We start from the raw sequence: 20,774 nt of genomic DNA, 5'->3' as shown, positions 1-20,774 counted from the left end.
GAAAGTCTCGGTCCAATCCGGAAATGTTTAACCTCCACACACGAAAAGAGGGTAGAAAGGACCACCGGAGGAGATAGGAGCGCCGCAATGCAAAACGGACAACGGGAAAAATGCTCGGATGCATGAGACGAACACGTATGCAAATGCAATGCACATGATGACATGATATGAGATGCATGACAACGACAACAACACACGGAGACAAAAACCCAAACCCGAGGAAATAAAATAACTTAGCGCTGGAAATGGCAAGAGTTGGATTACAAATAAGGTAAGTTACATCCGGGGTGTTACAGGGGGTCCCGAACTGTGCGTCTAAGGCAGATGGTAACAGGAGGCAGGGGACACGTTGTTTTACCCAGGTTCGGACCCTCTTCATGGTGGTAAAACCCTACGTCCTACTTGATTAATCTTGATAATATGAGTAGTACAGGAGTTGATCTACCATGAGATCGGAGAGGCTAAACCCTAGAAGCTAGCCTATGGTATGATTGTATGTTGTCCTACGGACTAAAACCCTCCGGTTTATATAGACACCGGAGGGGGCTAGGGTTACACAAGGTCGGTTACAAAGGAGGAGATATACATATCCGTATTGCCTAGCTTGCCTTCCACGCCAAGTAGAGTCCCATCCGGACACGGGACGAAGTCTTCAATCTTGTGTCTTCATAGTCCAACAGTCCGGCCAAAGGATATAGTCCGGCTGTCCGGAGACCCCCTAATCCAGGACTCCCTCAGTAGCCCCCGAACCAGGCTTCAATGACATCAAGTCCGAACGCAGTATTGTCTTCGGCATTGCAAGGCGGGTTCTTCTCCGGATTTCGAAAGTTTGTCAAGTTGTGTCCGGCACCATAAATGTTGGACTTCTTGGCTTTCGTGCCCAATAAGGGCTATCTTCCATGCGTCGAATGAATACGAGGAGCTAGGGCGTTTTTACATTCGCCCCCTAGCTAGATAAATAAATTGTCTATTAAAGGGATGGGGATTCTTAGATCCAATCCATACCACCCTCCCCCAGCGAGAATCCATCGGAGCGCGCTTCGGAAAGATCCTCTCCAGCATGGCCGACCTCCGCAGCTCCTCCTCCCACCCCTGTAGCCCTAAGCCTGGTGATTGGGAGAGGTGTTCTGTCCCACACAGTCGATTAGTCGAACTGCAGACCAAGGGATTTCTCCCTCCAGCGTATATGGTTCCCGTCCGAGCCGGGCTCGCCACCTACAATAGCGGGGAGCAAGCGGAGAGCTTCCCCAGCCCCTCTACGGGGGAGCGGGTATGCCTTGCTCCTAACTTATTGAGGGGACCCGGATTTCCAATTCATCTGTTCCTCCGCGGGCTCCTGGAGTTTTACGGCCTCCAACTGAATAATTTCACCCCTTCTTCCATTTTACACATGGCCGGCTATGTTGCCCTCTGCGAGTTATTCCTGGGCTGCGAGGCTCATTTCGAGCTGTGGAAAAGGTTATTTTGCCTCGTCCCCCGCACACAGAAGGGGTCACTTTACCAAGTGGGTGGAGCCGAAATATGGCGCATCGCCGGAACCGGATACCTATCCGGTACTCCAAAGAAGACGTCCGAAGACTGGCCTTTGGAATGGTTTTATATGGAGGACGTCCCCCTTCCGGACCCTGTTCGGCAGGGTCTTCCTGAGTTCAACAATGATGCTCTGAAGAAACGCTGAAGTTGGCGCTCCCAGAGCCCCCAGGAGGAAGACAACGGAGAAGTCCTTTACCTGATGAACCGGATTAAAGCGCTGGCTCAATCAGGATTGACAGTAATCGAGGTTATGTCAATATGCATAATGCGGGGAGTGCAGCCACTTCAATATCAAGGGCATCCCCTGTGGAATTTTAACGGGGAAGATGATGCCACCCGTTGTGGGCGTAAGGGTCCGGACAACGCTGCCACTTTAGCAAAAATTCTGTCCGAGTTGTTCAAGGGAGAGGAAGAGGAGTTCATCTGCATCAAGACACGGGATGGATTCTCCATGTACAACCCTCCAAGCTGGGTGAGTTATATGTCGCTACTCCCATTCTTCCCGCATTCTTTGTCATAGGTATTCACCTTGCCATTTTGCGGCAAGAAATGCGAAAAGCCATAAGGGAGGTCAACAGCCCATCCCCACAACCAGAGGACCTTGACTGGGCCCTCGGTTCCAGACTCGAAGAAGATCTGGACATATTTGTGGAGCTGATAGACTGGTAGTTCTATCAATTAAGCTGTGATGACGCCATGGTGGCCATTACGGCTGATATTCCCAGACTGCTTCCTGCATCGCACGTAAGAAAAACCAAAAATCTCAACTCCAAAAACTAGGATCCCCTTTTAGACACTTCACCTACCATATACATATGGTGTTTTACAGGGAAGGCCTTTGGGACGCCGTGCCGAACCCACAGCAACTCGCCAACAAGAGGCACCGAGGCTGGGCAGGCCAAAAAGGAAGGCGGTCAGGACGGAGACGCCGGCGCAGAGGTATGACAAAAACCCCGCTCCGTGGTTGTCGCCTTTTCTCAAAATGTAACGACGTCCATGTTTCTTTAACAGAAAAAACGCTTGCCGGAATATGTCCGGTGAGGCTGTCGATCATGCTTCCACCAGTTGGGCTCCAGGACCGGACATAGAGGCGGAAGCCGACATGGGGCGGACTCCAGATACTCCCCCTACAGAGGATGCGGATAGACTATCTGTTACAAATTCAGAAGTGGAGAGCATCATGAATCATAGGCGTTGCCGAGCCATACTCCGTGACGCTTGCTTCTCCTACAGGCATTTGATGCCTTCAATTCTGGAGACGAGTACCTCCGTGCTGCTCAAAATGGTCTAGCCAGAGCCACGGACCAGTATGTAAGGATGTACGGGTAAGAAAATCTGACGATTATATGTATCAGTAGCCCCTGAGACTTGAAACAGTTAGCACAACTGATTTAAGGATCATCTATTGTGCAGGTTCTTACAGAGAAGAATATTCGACTGTCACAGGACCTAGAGGAATGCAAGACCCAACTTCGGGCCGCCGTTGCCACATTGAAGGAACCTAAAAAGTCCCTAGCTGGTAACATTTGTTTCAAAGAATGATGGGTACTATATAGCGTGCGGCGTGGCTGCAGATCTAACAATAGATATTGCAGATGAATCCAGAGAGAATCCGGAGGACCAGCATGACGTACGATAGCAAAAGGCTGGCGAACGCGTGCTGACTGAGGTCAGGCGGGAGAAAAACAATCTCCAAGACGCCAATACCAAGCTGAGCGTGGAACTAAAAGATGTTCGAGCCTAGCTTGCGGACTCTGAGAAGGAGAATAAGCGGCTTCGATGCGGCATTTTCAGTAAGTGCTTGAACGAACCCTTAAAAAAGGGGACGGCGGAGAAGCCGGCTAACAGAGTTATGTCTACAGGTATGTTGATGGGTCATCCCACGGAGGAGATGCCCGGGTCTGTGGGTGATCTTCTATCTGAGCTCTCACAACTGCACGAACAAGTTCGGTAGGTGATGCAAGGTATTGCACAGGCCTTGTGGCCATCAGTATCCCTACCAGAAGGCATTGGAGAGTTTGCGGAGAAGCACAAGGGAGCACAACAGCGCTTCCGATTATGGAAGATATCAGCCTGCCGTCAAGGTGCCAGGGAAGCCTGGGCCATGGTGAAGACGCGGTATACCAAGGCTGACCCAAACCACATGACCGAGGTCGGACCTGTGGGGCCCGATGGGAAAGAGATCCCCGTTAGCTTAGTCTATGGGCAAGTAGAATTAGCCGCAAAGTATTCCCAACAGGATTGTAGGCTAGACCGCCTGTTGGATGGTATAGAAGAGGAATTTAGTCAGTCTACAAGAGTATGTAATTAAAGTGACATGTATAATGCCTTCTAGCCGGATTGTAGATCATTTGTCATGGCGAACCATTTCTCTTCAACCTCGGGACCCGATAGTGCGGAGTATGTCCGAATACCCGCTCAGTTATATAGGAACCGGGGTATGCGTGGAAACCAGGCGTAGGGGTCATTAGTGCTTGAACAGACAAGTGCCCAACTAGTTATGTTATATTACATGGGTAGTAAGAAACATCTTCCAGGGAGAATAGTTCCGTTAGGGGTTCCTTTCCCTGGGTACGCATGCCCTAAAGTGCATGTCCGGACTGCGAGCGGAGACGCAGGCAAAACCATCTGGGGGCATATATGAAAAAAATCATCTTTTGTTCGCCGACCGAATATTCTCTTAAGAACGCTTCACCCAATCTGAGGTACACATCCGGCTGACCCGACAGTAACAATCGCAGAGGTGCTCCCCTTATGCCCTAGCCGAATTAACGGGAACGTAGGGCATAAATACAAGAGCCAAGCAACCCAGCTTGGCCAAAACTTAAGTCAAGTCGATACATATAATGGCGAAGAAAAGGTACATGCGGAAGAATAACACATGTGCGGGGCATGAAGCCCAGATAGGTAATTAATCTTCTATGTAAGAAGCCCCCAGGTATAATGAGCGCGGTTAGCGCGTCTATAGTGTGGAAGCGGCACAAGTTGTCCCTTGAAGGCCTTGAGAAAGAATAAAAGAAAGAAAGAGAAAAAAGACAGATAATGTATATGCAAAAAATGGACAGAGGAAGGAGACGAACATAGAGTCCGGCGCTAGGCGTAGAATCTTCGGAGCATGGCTGCGTTCCTTGGGTTCGGCTCAAGTCAATTGTTCGATGCATCCCGCATACGGTACGCTCCACCGGCCAGAACTTGGTCAATATTGAAGGGACCTTCCCATTTGGGCTGGAGCTTGGTCTTTTCCTTCTCCGGCAGGCGTAGAACTAACTCGCCAACGTTATAAGTTTTGGCCCATACTTCTCTGCTTTGGTATCTGCGAGCCTGTTGCTGATAGAATGCGGAACAGGCTTTTGCCACGTCGCACTCTTGCTCCAGGGTGTCTAGACTGTCCTGCCGATCGAGCTCAGCTTCTCTTTCTTCATACGTGCGCACTCGAGGTGAGTCATGAATTATGTCGCAGGAAAGAACTGCCTCTGCGACGTACACCATAAAGAAGGGTGTATATCCGGTAGTACGATTCGGCGTGGTCCGCAGCCCCCAGAGTACGGAGTCGAGCTCCTCTACCCAGTGCGTGTTAGACTCCTTTAAGGACCGCACTAATCTGGGTTTAATGGCGCTCATGATAAGACCATTTGCTCGCTCAACTTGGTTGTTGGTTTGTGGGTGATAGACGGAAGCATAATCGAGCTTGATGCCCATGTTGCTGCACCAGAGTTTTACCTCGTCGACCGTGAAGTTCGTGCTATTGTCAGTGATGATGCTGTGGGGGACGCCATAACGGTGTACAACCCCGGATATGAACTCTATCACCGGTCCGGATTTGGCTGTTTTAACAGGTTTGGCTTCTATCCATTTGGTGAATTTATCCACCATGACCAGTAAGTATTTTTTTCTTATGGGTTCCCCCTTTAAGGGGTCCAATCATGTCAAGCCCCCGGACCACGAAGGGCCAGGTAATGGGGATTGTTTGAAGGGCGGTGGGTGGCATGTGGCTTTGGTTTGCAAAAAGCTGGCAATCGACGCAGCGTTGGACCAAGTCCTGTGCGTCTGCCCGGGCCGTCAGCCAATAAAAACATGTACGGAAGGCCTTGCTTACAAGGGCCCAGGCTGCGGCGTGGTGGCCACCGAGTCCGGCGTGAATTTCTGCCAAAAGCTTCCGCCCTTCCTCTTCGGAGATGCACCTTTGAAGGACTCTGGTAGTGCTTTTTTTACACAGCTCTCCCTCATGGACCCTGTAGGCTTTAGATCGCCGCACTATGCAGCATGCCTCATTTTGATCTTCGAGAAGTTCCTGCCTAGTTAGGTAGGCCAAGAATGGTTCTGTCCACGGGGCAATGATGGCCATTATGACATGGGCTGAAGGTGTTATTTCGGTGGCAGAGCCTCCGATTATGTCAGAGTGTTCGGTATCGGGCATTTTGGCCGGGTCTGGACTATTGTTACCAGTGCCCCCTTCCCATACCACGGATGGCTTAAAAAACCTCTCCAAAAAGATGTTGGGGGGGACCGCATCATGTTTTGCACCGATGCGGGCGAGGATATCCACCGCCTGATTGTTTTCCTGAGCCACATGGTGAAATTCGAGCCCCTCGAACCGAGCTGACATCTTTTGGACGGCGTTTCGATAGGCCGCCATCTTCGGATCCTTGGCATCGAAGTCTCCATTTATTTGGGATATTACGAGGTTCGAATCCCCACGCACCTCCAGGCATTGAATGCCCATGGAAACTGCCATCCGAAGACCATGTAACAGGGCTTCGTATTCGGCTGCGTTGTTGGGGTCTGTATACAGTATCTGCAATACGTATTGCACTGTATCTTCGGTTGGGGACGTCAGGACGACGCCAGCCCCCAGACCAGCCAGCATTTTGGAGCCATCGAAGTGCATGATCTAATTGGAGTATGCGTCGTACTCTTTAGGGAGTTCGGCTTCCGTCCATTCGGCGACAAAGTCGGCCAATACTTGCGATTTAATGGCTAGCTGAGGTTTGTATGTTATGTCGAACGGGAGGAGCTCAATGGCCCATTTGGCAATCCGGCCCGTGGCATCGCGGTTGTTTATAATATCATTAAGTGGCACTTCAGAGGCTACAGTAATCGAACACTCTTGAAAGTAGTGTCGCAGCTTCTGGGATGCCATGAATACCGCATAGGCTATCTTTTGATAATATGGGTACCGTGATTTACATGGAGTGAGGACAGTGGATACATAATATACCTGCTTTTGAATAGGGAATTTATGTCCGTCCGCTTCTCGTTCGACGACGAGCACTGCGCTTACAACCTGATGAGTTGCCGCAATGTACAACAGCATTGGTTCGCCGATGTTTGACGCGGCCAGGATTGGGTTGGTTGCCAATATGGCTTTTATTTCTTCGAATCTGGGTGTGGCAGCGTCCGTCCACTCGAAGTGTTCGGTGCGCCAAAGGAGGCGATAAAGGGGTAATGCCTTTTCTCCTAAGCGGGAGATAAAGCGGCTTAGAGCCGCCACACATCCAGTTAATTTCTGGATTTGTTTGAGGTCCGTTGGGACAGCCAACTGTGACAGAGCTCGGATTTTGGCCGGATTAGCTTCAATTCCTCTACTGGAGACAATGAAGCCCAGGAGCTTTCCGGTTGGTATGCCGAAAATGCATTTTTCCAGATTGAGCTTGATGTCGTATGTTCGGAGGTTGTTGAATGTGAGCCTCAAGTCGTCTATTAGAGAGTCAATGTGTTTGGTTTTAACGACCACATCATCTACGTATGCCTATACTGTTTTGCCGATCTGTTTCTCTAGACATGTCTGAATCATGCGCTGATATGTTGCGCCGGTGTTGTTGAGCCCACAAGGCATTGTGTTGAAACAGAACGGGCCGTATGGTGTGATTAATGCCGTTGCGGCTTGATCGGACTCTGCCATCTTGATTTGGTGGTAGCCGGAGTATGCGTCGAGGAAACACAATGACTCGTGTCCAGTGGTAGCATCGATAATTTGATCAATGCGGGGGAGGGGGAAGGGATCCTTGGGGCAAGCCTTGTTGAGGTCCTTGAAGTCGACACATAGGCGCCAGGATTTGTCCTTCTTTGGTACCATCACCAGGTTTGCTATCCAGTCTGGGTGTTTTATTTCTCTAATGAATCTGGCCTCAAATAACTTGGCTAGCTCCTCTCCCATAGCTTGTATCTTAGGTTCAGATAAACTCCGAAGAGCCTGCTTGACCGGCTTGAATCCCTTTAGGATATTGAGGTTGTGCTCGGCCAGCGTGCGTGGGATTCCTGGCATGTCTGAGGGGTGCCAAGCGAATATGTCCCAATTCTCGCGCAGGAACTCTCGTAGTGCGGCGTCCACGGCGGGGTTTAACTGTGCCCTGATGGAGGCTGTTTTTGTAGGGTCCGTTGGGTGGACTTGGAATTTGACTATTTCATCCGCTGGTTTAAAAGAGGTGGACTTGGATCTCTTGTCAAGTATCATGTCATCCCTGTCCACTTTGGAGCGTAGCGCAGTTAATTCCTCGGCCGAAAGGGCTTCGGATAATGCCTCGAGGGCCAATGCGGCTGTTTTGTTTTTGGCGCGGAGCGCTGTGTCCGGATCACTAGCGAGAGTGATGATTCCGTTGGGCCCGGGCATTTGGAGCTTCATATACCCATAATGTGGTATGGCTTGGAAGATCGTGAACGCCTCCCGTCCTAGAAGGGCGTGGTATGCACTACTGAACGGGGCCACTTGGAATGTAATTTCTTCGGACCTATAGTTCTCCGGCGTGCCGAATACCACATCTAATGTGATTTTCCCAGCACAGCGTGCTTCCCGACTGGGGATGATTCCTCTGAAGGTTGTGCTGCTTTGCTCAATGCGGTTCTAGTCTATTTCCATTTTTGAAGAGTTTCCTCATAGATGAGGTTTAATCTACTGCCACCGTCCATGAGTACTTTGGTGAGTCGAAAGCCGTCCACAATTGGACTGAGGACCAGTGCAGCTGGTGCTCGGGCTGGTCGGAATTTAAGTTTGTCACTGGCATTGAAGGTAATAGCCATATCACTCCATGGATTTATTGCTGCCACGTGGCAGATTTCGGCAATGCTGCAGAGTGTTCGCTTGCGCCTATTATTTGATGCGAAGGTCTCAAAGACTGTTAATACCGTATTGTTATCCCTGGGATGGTGCTCTGTGGCATCTGGGATGAGAAGATCCTCGCCGCTTTTGGCCACCTGCTGGAGTATCCAACATGCTCTAAGGCTGTGTGTTGGTATGGTATCCGCCGTACTATGAATTTTGCAGGGTCCGTTAAGCCATCCCTCCAATACGGTTCCATGCCCTGTAGAGGTTTTTGTTTCTTTGTAACTGACTCGGGTGTCTTACGATAGTGCACCCTTTTACTTTGGACTGGGTGTATATTCCGAGCCGGATTATCCCAAAATTTCGTTTCGGTTTTCCAAGCGCTTTCCATCGCACAGTACTTTCATACTATGGACACCAAGTCAGCGAAGCGTGATATGTCACGGCGACTTAAGGCGTTAAGGATTCCCTTGTCCGTGCAATTATTGCAAAAGAATGAGACTGCGTCTTCCTCGCGACAGTCCTTAACCTTGTTCATCACAAGGAGGAATCTGGCCCAATAATGATGTACTGTTTCATGGGGCTCTTGCCTGATGTGGGAAAGATCATTTATGTCTGGGTGGGTGGGTGGATTTGAGTCCGAACCCCTAACCGATCTGAGACCCAGGGGCCGAGGAGTTTCCATTCTTGGAATTTCGGGTTCTGGAGTGTTGCCCGATAAGTCTGGCCCGCTGCCTGACTCTAGGTTCAGGGCTTGGGTGATGTCCTCCCGTAAACGGGTACCCGGCTCTGAGAGCTCAGGAATCCGGACATGGTTAGTCCTCAAGATAGAGGAAGAATCATAGCATTGTTCCTCCACCACCACAATATGATGGGTGACCGGTGGAGAGTTAATCTCCCTTTGATCGAGTTTAAGCCCAATCCGATCATAGTCTGTAGCGACTCCCAAGGCGACGATATGATCCAAGAGCTCGTTTAGGGAAGAGAGCTCCATTGGATCCATCTGCTCGGCGAATTCCGAGCCGACGTGGAGGCTGTTTTTGATGACCCGAGAGATCATCGTCGGTGCAGCGGCCGAACGGGCGGTCATGATGAAACTGCCAAGCCGGAGAGTTTGGCCGACAACCAGGGCTCCCCCGGCGGTAATGTTGTTTTTAAGAACTAGACAAGGCATCCTTCCTTACGGCGACGACACAGTGGAACTCTCAATGAAAGCACCAATGTCGGTGTCAAAACCGGCGGATCTCGGGTAGGGTCCCGAACTGTGCGTCTAAAGCGGATGGTAACAGGAGGCAGGGGACACGATGTTTTACCCAGGTTCGGGCCCTCTTGATGGAGGTAAAACCCTACGTCCTGCTTGATTAATCTTGATAATATGAGTAGTACAAGAGTTGATCTACCACAAGATCGGAGAGGCTAAACCCTAGAAGCTAGCCTATGGTATGATTGTATGTTGTCCTACGGACTAAAACCCTCCAGTTTATATAGACACCGGAGGGGGCTAGGGTTACACAAGGTCGGTTACAAAGGATGAGATATACACATCCGTATTGCCTAGCTTGCCTTCCATGCCAAGTAGAGTCCCATCCGGACACGGGACGAAGTCTTCAATCTTGTGTCTTCATAGTCCAACTGTCTGGCCAAAAGATATAGTCCGGCTGTCCGGAGACCCCCTAATCCAGGACTCCCTCAATTTTCCTACTCTCTAATATAACTAGACTCAAAATAGTTTTCTTCTAGACTCAACAACGACAGCGGTTCGATCAATCAAGGGGGCTCCTAAGGTCGGTAAGGCTCTGATACCAACTTGTAGCGCCCAAGATGCGATTCTATCCCAAACACGTGATGAATTCATGATTGGGGCACAATCGCATTTCGAGTGCATAGCAAGGCGGATATCATTACAACATACCATGTACTTAATAGATGAGAATACAAGGTAAAGGCTTACACTCGCCACAAGTTACAACATTCATACAACAATACATCAATACATAGCAACCATCATACAGAAGAGCAGGATCCGACTACAGATGAAAGCAAACGAAAAAAGAAGAACGACATCCACCCTGCTAATCCCAGGTTCCCCGAACCGGAACCTACCCCTTGATCGAAGAAGGAGAACTCCAAACAAGCAAGCATCGCACTCGCGTCAGACAATCACATTACCTGTACCTGCAACTTATGTTGTAGTAATCTGTGAGCCACGAGGACTCAGCAATCCCATTACCATGGGTATCAAGACTAGGAATGCTTAATGGGTATGGAAAGGATAAGTGGTGAGGTTGCAGCAAGCGGCTAAGCATTGTATGGTGGCTAACTTACGATTACAAGAGTAAGATGAGAAACTACGCAAAGGGTCGCAAACTAGTAATGATCAATAAGTGATCTTGAACTACTTACGTCCAAACATAACCCAACCGTGTTCCCTTCTCGAACTTCCCTGAAAAGAGACAGTCACAGTTACGCATGCGGTTGGTGTATTTTAAAAGAGTTTACTTCAAGTCCTCTACTACCGGATATTAACAAATTCCCATCTGCCACATAACCGCAGGCACGGCTCTCAAAAGTTTAGATCCTGCAAGGGTGTCACAACTTAGTCCATGACAAGCTCATGATCCGCAAAGAAAATCCTCCATCGCGGGACATCCAATCAAACTCGGCATCCCGGTGCACAAGACATGTCGACAATGGTAAAAAAAACCAGCAAGACCTCCCGATGCACCGACCTAGCCTGATAGGAGTCGCATGCATCTCGTTCTCAGGGTACACCGGATGGGCCAGACGTTGAGTTGGCTGAGACCCTGGTTGCCCAGGGGGCACCGGACATCGCCCTGTTTGGATGACACTCATGAGGAGCATTGGCCCGGGGTTAATTAAGAGTCCTCGGCTGCTAGCCAGTCCCTATTCAAGTTTTAGTTGCTATTAGGCAAATGGTAAAACCAATGTTGGGCCTTGCTGGAAGAGTTTTCTTCAAAGCGAACTGTCAAGAGGGCCCCATACCCCTCACCGTGTTAGGGAAGTAAAATCAAGGAACATAACACCGGTATGACAGAAACTAGGGCGGCAATAGTGGAACAAAACACCAGGCATAAGGCCGAGCCTTCCACCCTTTACCAAGTATATATGTGCATTAAATAAATAAGAGATATTGTGATATCCCATGATATCCATGTCCCAACATGGAACAACCTGCAACTGCACCAGCAACTAGCAACGCTATAAGAGGGGCTGAGTAAAGCGATAACAAAGCCAAACAACGATTTGCTAGGAAGGGTAAAAAGGTTAGAGACTGTTTCATGGCAATTTGGGAGGCTTGATAAACTAGTGGTAGGTAGCACGACATAGCGATAGCATCAAGACAACTAGCATAGCAAAGATAGTAATGGTATCCAAGGTGACGGTCATCTTTCCTGAAATCCCGCTAGGAAGAAGACCGAGTCCATGAAGTAGATGAACCAACGTAATCGAACGGGTCCTCACAATCGCAACGTAACCGGAACTATCAGGAAGAAGTACAACCGGAAGGAAGCAAACAACATGGTAAACCAACAAGCATAAACATGGCATGATGCACAAACAAGTATGATGCATGTCTGGTTTAAATATGCATGGCATGGCAAAGTGCAACAAACAATACTACAAATTAAGTGGAGCTCAATATGCAACGAGTTGCATATTGACGAAACACCACATTCAAATATTTAGTTAGCTCTCGTTATGAATGCAAAAAGTTTAAATGTTCTTAACATGGCAAGAGGTGAAGCATGAGTAAACTAACTATTTAGACAAGTTTAAATGAGGCCGAAAACAACAAACAACAAGTTCGGTAAATCCCCATATGCATATTTTGAATTTGGTACTGTTCTGCCCTATATCATATTTTAATGTTGTTAAATATGCAAAATAATGCGACCATGTTAATCTATGCATTTTCCACCCCATTTACATATAAGTTTAATTAATTCAGAGCTACGTTTATTTAGTTATGAAATAACTCATTTTAACATGTTATTTGAGCCAATTTAATCAAACTGCATTTTAAAAGTTTTAAACATAGATGAAAGTGGCATATTATGACAGTAGACAAAATTCTAAGAATTTTACATATATCAAGCTTTTACATGTGATGCACGGTTGGTGAGTTATTAAATGCATGATGTTTGAGGGCTTTTCTGCAAATTTGTTTTTACTTGATAATAGACAAATTCGCAATGCAGGAAAAAAGCACTACGGGCCGAAACAGTGAGCACAAGATAACTGAACAACACTCATGAGCAAGGGTTTGGGTTGGTGCTCACATCGAGCCATCGGGCTAGAAGAGGAGAAGCAGATGCAGGCCGGGGCAATCAGAGGCCCATGAGCGGGCATAGCAGGGGAGGTCGTTGGTTCCTGGGCGTCGCAGTCAACGAGAGCAAGCGAGGCATGGGGTCAACGAAGCAGGGGATCGAGCGGGACTTGGCGCTGGCGGGACTTGGGGACGAGCTTGCTCCGTCAAGGGGTGCAGAGGTCCATGGTGCGGCTCCCAGCGATGTGGACGAGGCGAGGAGGAGGGGATCTGGGCATGGGGATCTCGAATGGCGGTGGCGTGGATCCGGGTCGAGGAGGCTACAGTCGGTCTCTTGGCGGGGGAAAACAAGGGTGACGGACATGGCGGCTCCGTTCCCTGTTGCAACAGAGAGAGAGCATTGAGAAAGAGAGAAGAGAGAAAAGGGAGAGGAAGGAAGGGAAGGTAGGGGTGGCGCGAGGCTCTTCTATTGATCCGCGGGAGGTGGAGTGGGCTGGACGAGGAGGAGGCTGCAGCCTTAGACACTCACGGGCACAGGGGCGCGCGAAGCAGTTCCTACTACAGCTCGACGTCGAGGTTTGCCAGGGCGGACGGCGCTCCGGAGGTTGGCGCAGGCCGGTGCTGCTTCCGATCCATCCTAGATCGAGGCACGGGAGGAGGGAACGAGGCTCTCGGGCCTTGCGGGACAGCTGGATCCAGGGCCTCGGTGGGATGAACTGGGACGACGATGGCCATTTGATCTAGATCGGATGGTCCAAATCGACGGTGGGGAGCTGCACGGGTTAGTTGGCTGGAAGTGGCTGCACGAGAGGATTGGGGAGATGGGATTTGGAGGGATCCCGAGGTGGGAGGCGGCAGCGGCGCGACCGGACAGGCTCGCTAGATTTTAGGGTTGGTCTAGTTTAGGTAGGGTTTCATCTGCTAGCAGGTAGGAATTGGGTAGGGGCTATCTAGCTCCTCCGATCGTAATCGGACGGACGAAAAAATAGGCTAGGGAGTCCAATGAATAAAACGAAGATGTTTTAGGGATGTTTGGGGATGATCCGGATCCAACGGCAATGATAGCCCGGTTCGGGTTCTTGTATGTTTCAGACAAGGTTGTGGAGGGGTATGACAAATGGCCACGGAGAAGACAAGATAGAAGATAGCAGACCGGTTGATCCGAGAAGAGGTCAATAGAGACAATGAAGGAGCGGCGACTACAAATGAATGCAAGTTTTGAAAAATGACAGCAACAGAGTGCCCATGCAATGCGAATGATGCGATAATAAAACGCAACAAACAAGTAAAACACGGGGTGACAACGAAAAACATGGAAGGCATCTGGAGCATCGGTCTCGGGTCATCACAAAGTAGTTGGCAATCACTTTATCATCTCTTCCTCCGGTAGCCTAAACAGCGATGGTGTAGATGCTCAAAAACTCTGCCGGGTTTATACTCCCATCATACTTCTCGGGTATCTCGGGCTTGAACATGCGAGCGCATGGCCAACGAACTTGCCGCAACTCATGAGTAAAGGCAGGGCACCCAACCTCGAAAGGCAAGCACCCGCTGTCCTCGAGCACAGGCTCGTCGACGTTGGGGCCATTGCACCCGTTGGTCCGATGGTGGTTGTCACGGTGCCGCTCGATGATGACGCGTGTGTCTCCCCTTCGCCCGTCCTCTGGGGCTTGCCGCTAGCCTGGACGTACTCGAGGGTCGGAAGAGTCCATCGAGATGTCATCAGGTTCTTGATTCTGCCGTGCCCGTGCTGGTTTCCGCGGTGGGGACTGCACTGTGGGGGTGGCCCCCTCCGTACGACCATCAGCGTGAGACGTTGTCGTCGCTTAGGTAGGCCATGGCGGGCCAGCTCGCTATGAGCCCCCAGTCTCGGCGAAGCCAATCAAACTTTGGATGGTGGCTCGCCGTGTCATCCATCTGATCGGTTGCTGGCGGGAACCTCAGCAGCAGCTGAGCCCGCACCATAGCCTCCGTAGCGGTGCTTGGGATGGGTGATGATGATGTGGACCACATCGTCGCTCGGCTTCTCACAGTGCCAGTGGTGATAGTGTTGTGCCCTCGCTGTTGCAAGTCGGCCACTTGGATGGCACGGTGACGTGGTGAAGGCGCTTGAGGGCCAGCGGCTCCGTTGGGCACAGTGGCTAGATCAACCGGCTCCGGCAGTGGCCCACGTGTCACGGTCACGCCCGTGGCGGGGGCGGCCAGAGGGCGGTGATTCACCCTGGACCGGGTGCCACCATTATGGTTGTGCCCTTCAGCGAGGGGAAGGGGCACAAATGGAATAACCCCTTCGCTCATACCTCATGGAGCATGGCCACCGGGATGTTGTTGACGCTGCTCTCCTCCGATGCCTCCTGCTCCTGTGTTGGCAACGGGGGAGGTGGTGACAACGCCGCCTGCGCCGACCGCATCCCCCGTAGCGCCCACATCCTCGTGCGACTCCACGTCCCCCGCAGCGTCGGTAGCCACAGGCGGTGAAGCCTTTCAGGTGGACAGGTGAGCCGAAGCACCGTGTTTCTTCTGGGGCGCCATAGTCGATGGCACCATAGAAGACGAAGATGGCGATGAAGATGACGCACTGCTCATGCTTTCAGGTTCGCGCAAGTGATCCCCCTACCTGGCGCGCCAAAGATGTCGTGGGAAACCGCGACCACCTATGGGACCAATAGTCCCTTGCTGGTTCGGCGGGGGGATGGCATGTTGCACAAAGAGCAGAGGAACGTCGAGCAGCACGGTAGAGATCATACAGGCAGTCTTTACCTAGGTTCGTGCCGTTGTGAGGCGTAAAATGATGTCGCTTGAAGCTACGTCGGTTTTCCCCAAAGAGGAAGGGATGATGCAGCACATCGGAGGTAGGTATTACCCACAGATATGAAACCAAGGTTATCGAACCATTAGGAGAACCAAGCAACACAACATAAACAGCCCCTGCACACAAATAACAACACCTCGCAACCCGACGTGTTAAAGGGGTTGTCAACCCCTTTCGGGTAACGGCGCCAGAAATGGCGTGTGGACGGGAGAAAGTTGTAAATATTGATAGACCGAACACCAAATAAAATAAATTGCAACAAGGTATTTTTGGGTTTTTGGATTAATATAACTGAAAATAAAAGCAAACAAAAATAGATCGCAAAGGCAAATATATGAGAAAGAAGACCCGGGGGCCGTATGTTTCACTAGTGGCTTCTCTCGAGAAAATAGCAAACAGTGGGTGAACAAATTACTATTGGGCAATTGATAGAACCTCAAATAATTATGACGATATCCAGGCAAAGGTCATTACATAGGCATCATGTCCAAGATTAGTAGACCGACTCCTGCCTGCATCTACTACTATTACTCTACACATCGACCATTATCCACCATGCATCTAGTGTATTAAGTTCATGGAAAAACGGAGTAATGCAATAAGAACGATGACATGATGTAGACAAGATCCGTTGATCAATGGCGGTAGATATAGATCCCATCTTTTTATCCTTAGTAGCAACGATACATATGTGTCGGTTTCCTTTCTTTCACTAGGATCAAGCACTGTAAGATCAAACCCACTACCGGGCACCTCTTCCCATTGCAAGATAAATAGATCAAGTTGGCCAAAGAAAACCCAAATATCGGAGAAGAAATACGAGGCTATAAGAGATCATGCATAAAAGAGATCAAGGAAACTCAAATACTTTCATGGATATAAAAAGATAGATCTGATGATAAACTCAAAGTTCATCGATCCCAACAAACACACCGCAAAAGAGTTACACATATGGATCTCCAAGAGACCATTGTATTGAGAATCAAGAGAGAGGTGAAGCCATCTAGCTACTAACTACAGACCCGAAGGTCTACAAAGAACTACTCACGCATCATCGGAGAGGCACCAATGTAAGTGGTGAACCTCTCCGTGATGGTGTCTAGATTGGATCTGGTGGTTCTAGACTCTGTGGCAGCTGGATGAATATTTCTTTGACTCCCCTAGGTTTTCTGGAATATTGGGGTATTTATAGAGCAAAGAGGTTGTCCGGGGGGCACCCGAGGTGGGCACAACCCACCAGGGCACGCTTGGGCCTCCCGGCACGCCCTGGTGGGTTGTCCCCTCCTCGGGACTCCCTCCCAGGTGCAACCAGGGCCTAACAACTTCCTTCTGGTCCATAAAAAATCTCCGTAAAGTTTTGTGGCATTTGGACTCCATTTGATATTGATTTTCTGCGATGTAAAAAACATGAAAAAACAGGAACTGACACTTGGCACTATGTCAATAGGTTAGTACCAAAAAATGATATAAAATGTTTATAAAACATCCAAGATTGATAATTAAATAACATGGAACAATAAAAAATTATAGATACATTGGACACGTATCAGCATCCCCAAGCTTAACTCCTACTCATCCTCGAGTGGGTAAGTTTTAAAAACAGAATTTTTGATGTGGAGTGTTGTTCATCATGTCATATCATATTCTTTTCTTTATAGCATGGACATTTGGACTTTTATCTGATTCAGAGCAATAGTCTAGTTTTGACATAATAATTTAGATACTCAAGCATATCAACAAGCAACCATGTCTTTCAAAATATCATGCTAAAATAAGTTATCCCTAGCCCATCATGCTCAAACATTGATCCATTCATGAAACACACTCGAATATTAACTACACCCAATACTTAGGCATGATCATATTGCCTCCTAGTTGGTGCTTTTATAAGAGAAGATGGAGACTCAAAATAAAAATTGCATAAAGTAAAAGAAAGGCCCTTCGCAGAGGGAAGTAGGGATTTGTACAGGTGCCAGAGCTCAAAGCGAAAAATTTGAGATAAAAACATTTTGGGAGGTGTATCCATCCAACCAGCGAAAATGACTTAGAGTTCCCAATACTTTCCATGCATAGATATATCATAGGTGGTTCCCAAACAGAAAATAAAGTTTATTCATTTTTCCACCATAACTTTCACTTTCCATGGCTAACCGTATCCACAGGTGCCCTCCATACCAACACTTTCGAAGGAATTTATTATTTGACAACATAAAGTAAATTCATTGTTTTTGTATTTCGGGACAGGGCATCCCTAATACATTTGTTGTACTCTCGTGCAATGACAAATGAATAAACACTCATCCTGAGAATAACACATCTAGCATGGAAAATATTAGCCACCCCTCACCGCTCCACGAGCGAAACAAACACACAAAAGAGAAGTTTATTTTGAAAATTAGAGATGGCACATGCAAACTTGCTTAGAACGGAAAAAGAATACCACATATAGGTAGATATAGTGGACTCATGTGGCAAAAACTGGTTTACATGATTTTGGATGCACAAGTAGAGGTCATTCTTAGTGCAAAATGAAGGCTAGCAAAAGATTGGGAAGCGACCAACCAAGAAACAAATAATCTCATAAGCAAGCATTAAGCATAATTAACACCGAATAATGCACCACAAGTAGGATGTAATTTCATTGCATGATTATTAACTTTTGTGCATGCATAGGGAATCACAAACCCTAACACCAATATTCCTACTAAAGCATGATTACTCATCAAGATGACTCACATATCACATCATCGTATCTCAAAACTATTACTAAGAATCAAGTTTATTTTTTCCAATGATCTTCATGACCTTTTTTTTATTTTCTTTATCCTTCTTGGATATCTATCACTTTGGGACTAATTTTCATGTGTTGCTTTTCGTAAGCTCAAAGAAATATAAGTGAAGCTCATGAGCATAATAAATTTTCTTTCTCTCAAAATAATTGAAGTGAAGCAAGAGAGCATTTATTCAAAATTTTACTAATTCTAAAATAAATCTAAGTGAAGCAAGAGAGCATTTCATCAAAAATAAAAAAGCACACCATGCTCAAAAAGATATAAGTGAAGCACTAGAGCAAGTCAATTGCCCATAAAAAAATTAAGTGAAGCATAGAGAGCAATTCTAACAAGTCATGACAAAATTTTGGCTCTCTCAAATAGGTGTGTCTGGCAAGCATTGATGACTTAAAACACAAAATAAAACAATCAAAGACACATATCATACAAGACGCTCCATGTAAAACACATATCATGTGACGAATAAATATATATTCTCGAGTAAAATATCGATAGTTGTTGGAAGAAAGCGGGGATGCCACTCAGGGGCATCCCCAAGCTTAGTTGGTTGCTCATTCTTGGATAATATCTTGGGATGCTGGGGCATCCCCAAGCTTAGGCTCTTATATCATTTCTTCATCCATCGTAAGATAACCCAAAACTTGAAAACTTCAATCACACAAAACTCAACAAAGCCTTCGTGAGATCCGTTAGTATAAGAATAATAAACTACTACTATAAGTGCTTTATCAAACCAATTCATATTATGTTTTTGCATTATATCTACTATATTCCAACTTTTCTATGGCAAAAACTCATCAAAGAAAACTATAGAGCCATCAAAATAAGCACACAACACAAAGAAAACAGAACCTGTCAAAACCTAACAGACTGTAGCAATCTGACTATTTCAAAAACTGCCGTAACTCCAAAAACTGTGAAAAATTAGGACGGCCTGAGAAATTTGTATATTGATCTACTACAAGTAGAATGGGTATTTTATCGCTCTCTGGTAAAAACTGAAAATTAATTTCGTGAGCGTAAAAGTTCCTATTTTTTCAGCAAGCTCAAACAACTATTGCCCAAGAAGATCCTAAAGGCTTTACTTGGCACAAACACTAATTAAAACATAAAAAACACAATCATAATAGTAGCATAATTGGGCTAACACTGAAAAATAGGAAGAAAAAAAAATTATTCATTGGGTTGCCTCCCAACAAGCGCTATAGTTTTACGCCCTTAGCTAGGCATAAAGCAAGTATGTAAGTTTTGTCTTCCGAAGTTTTGGCAACTTTTGTAAGGGTTTTCTCAAACCCGGAAGGCTCTTTGCGCTTCCCTAAATTCGCCAAAAAAGAAACCATCTTAAGATCAAAAATATTCAATCGCTTATAACAAAGAGTAATCAGGGCATTCATGCGATTGAGACTACCATTGAGGTGATTGAGGGGTTCATTATATTTTTGTATTTCAACCATATGCTTATGCAAATCACCAAGTTTGTCCAATATTTGAGCCCCCTCAGGGGTAAAAGGAAACCCCTTCTTTTGAGGTGGAATTCCCAAAATTCCCTCTAATATTTCTGTAACGCCCCGAGACCGATGTGCCAGGTGTCGTCCAGTTATTTGCTGTTGTTGCCTTGTCATTGCTTGCGTGCCATGCATTTGCATATCATGTCATCATGTGCACTTCATTTGCATACATGTTCGTCTCATGCATCTAAGCATTTTCCCCGTTGTCCGTTTTGCAATCCGGCGCTCCGTTCTCCTCTGGTGGTCATTTCTACCTTTCGTTCATGTGTGGGGATTAAACATTTCCGGATTGGACCGAGTCTTGCCAAGCGGCCTTGGTTTACTACCGGTAGACCGCCTGTCAAGTTCCGTACCATTTGGACTTCGTTTGATACTCCAACGGTTAACCGAGGGACCGAAAAGGCCTCGTGTATGTTGCAGCCCAACACCCTTCCAATTGGGCCCAAAACCCACCAAAACCCCCTCCATCATCTAGAGCGATCGATCACGATCGCGTGGCCGAAAACCGCACCTCATTTGGACTCTCCTAGCTCCCTCTACCTATATATTTGTGATCCCCTCCGAAATTTTCGCGGATGAAACCCTAGCCATCTTCCTCCTCGCGCCCGGACGAAATCTCCACCGCATCGGACATGTCCGCCGGCCACCGCCACGTCGCCGACCAATCCCCCACCGCCACCTCAGCGCCGCCGGCGATCTCCACCACTCCCGCGGCGCCACTTGGCACCGCCCGGGTCTCCCCGCGCCTCCCAGCCGCGCGGCCCGCCCAGGCCCGGGGCGAGCCCGCGGGGCCCAACCGCCG

This window comes from Triticum dicoccoides, chromosome 7A (genome assembly GCF_002162155.2).
Source record: "Triticum dicoccoides isolate Atlit2015 ecotype Zavitan chromosome 7A, WEW_v2.0, whole genome shotgun sequence".
Lineage (NCBI taxonomy): Eukaryota > Viridiplantae > Streptophyta > Magnoliopsida > Poales > Poaceae > Triticum > Triticum dicoccoides.
Note: the sequence above shows the minus strand (reverse complement) of the source record.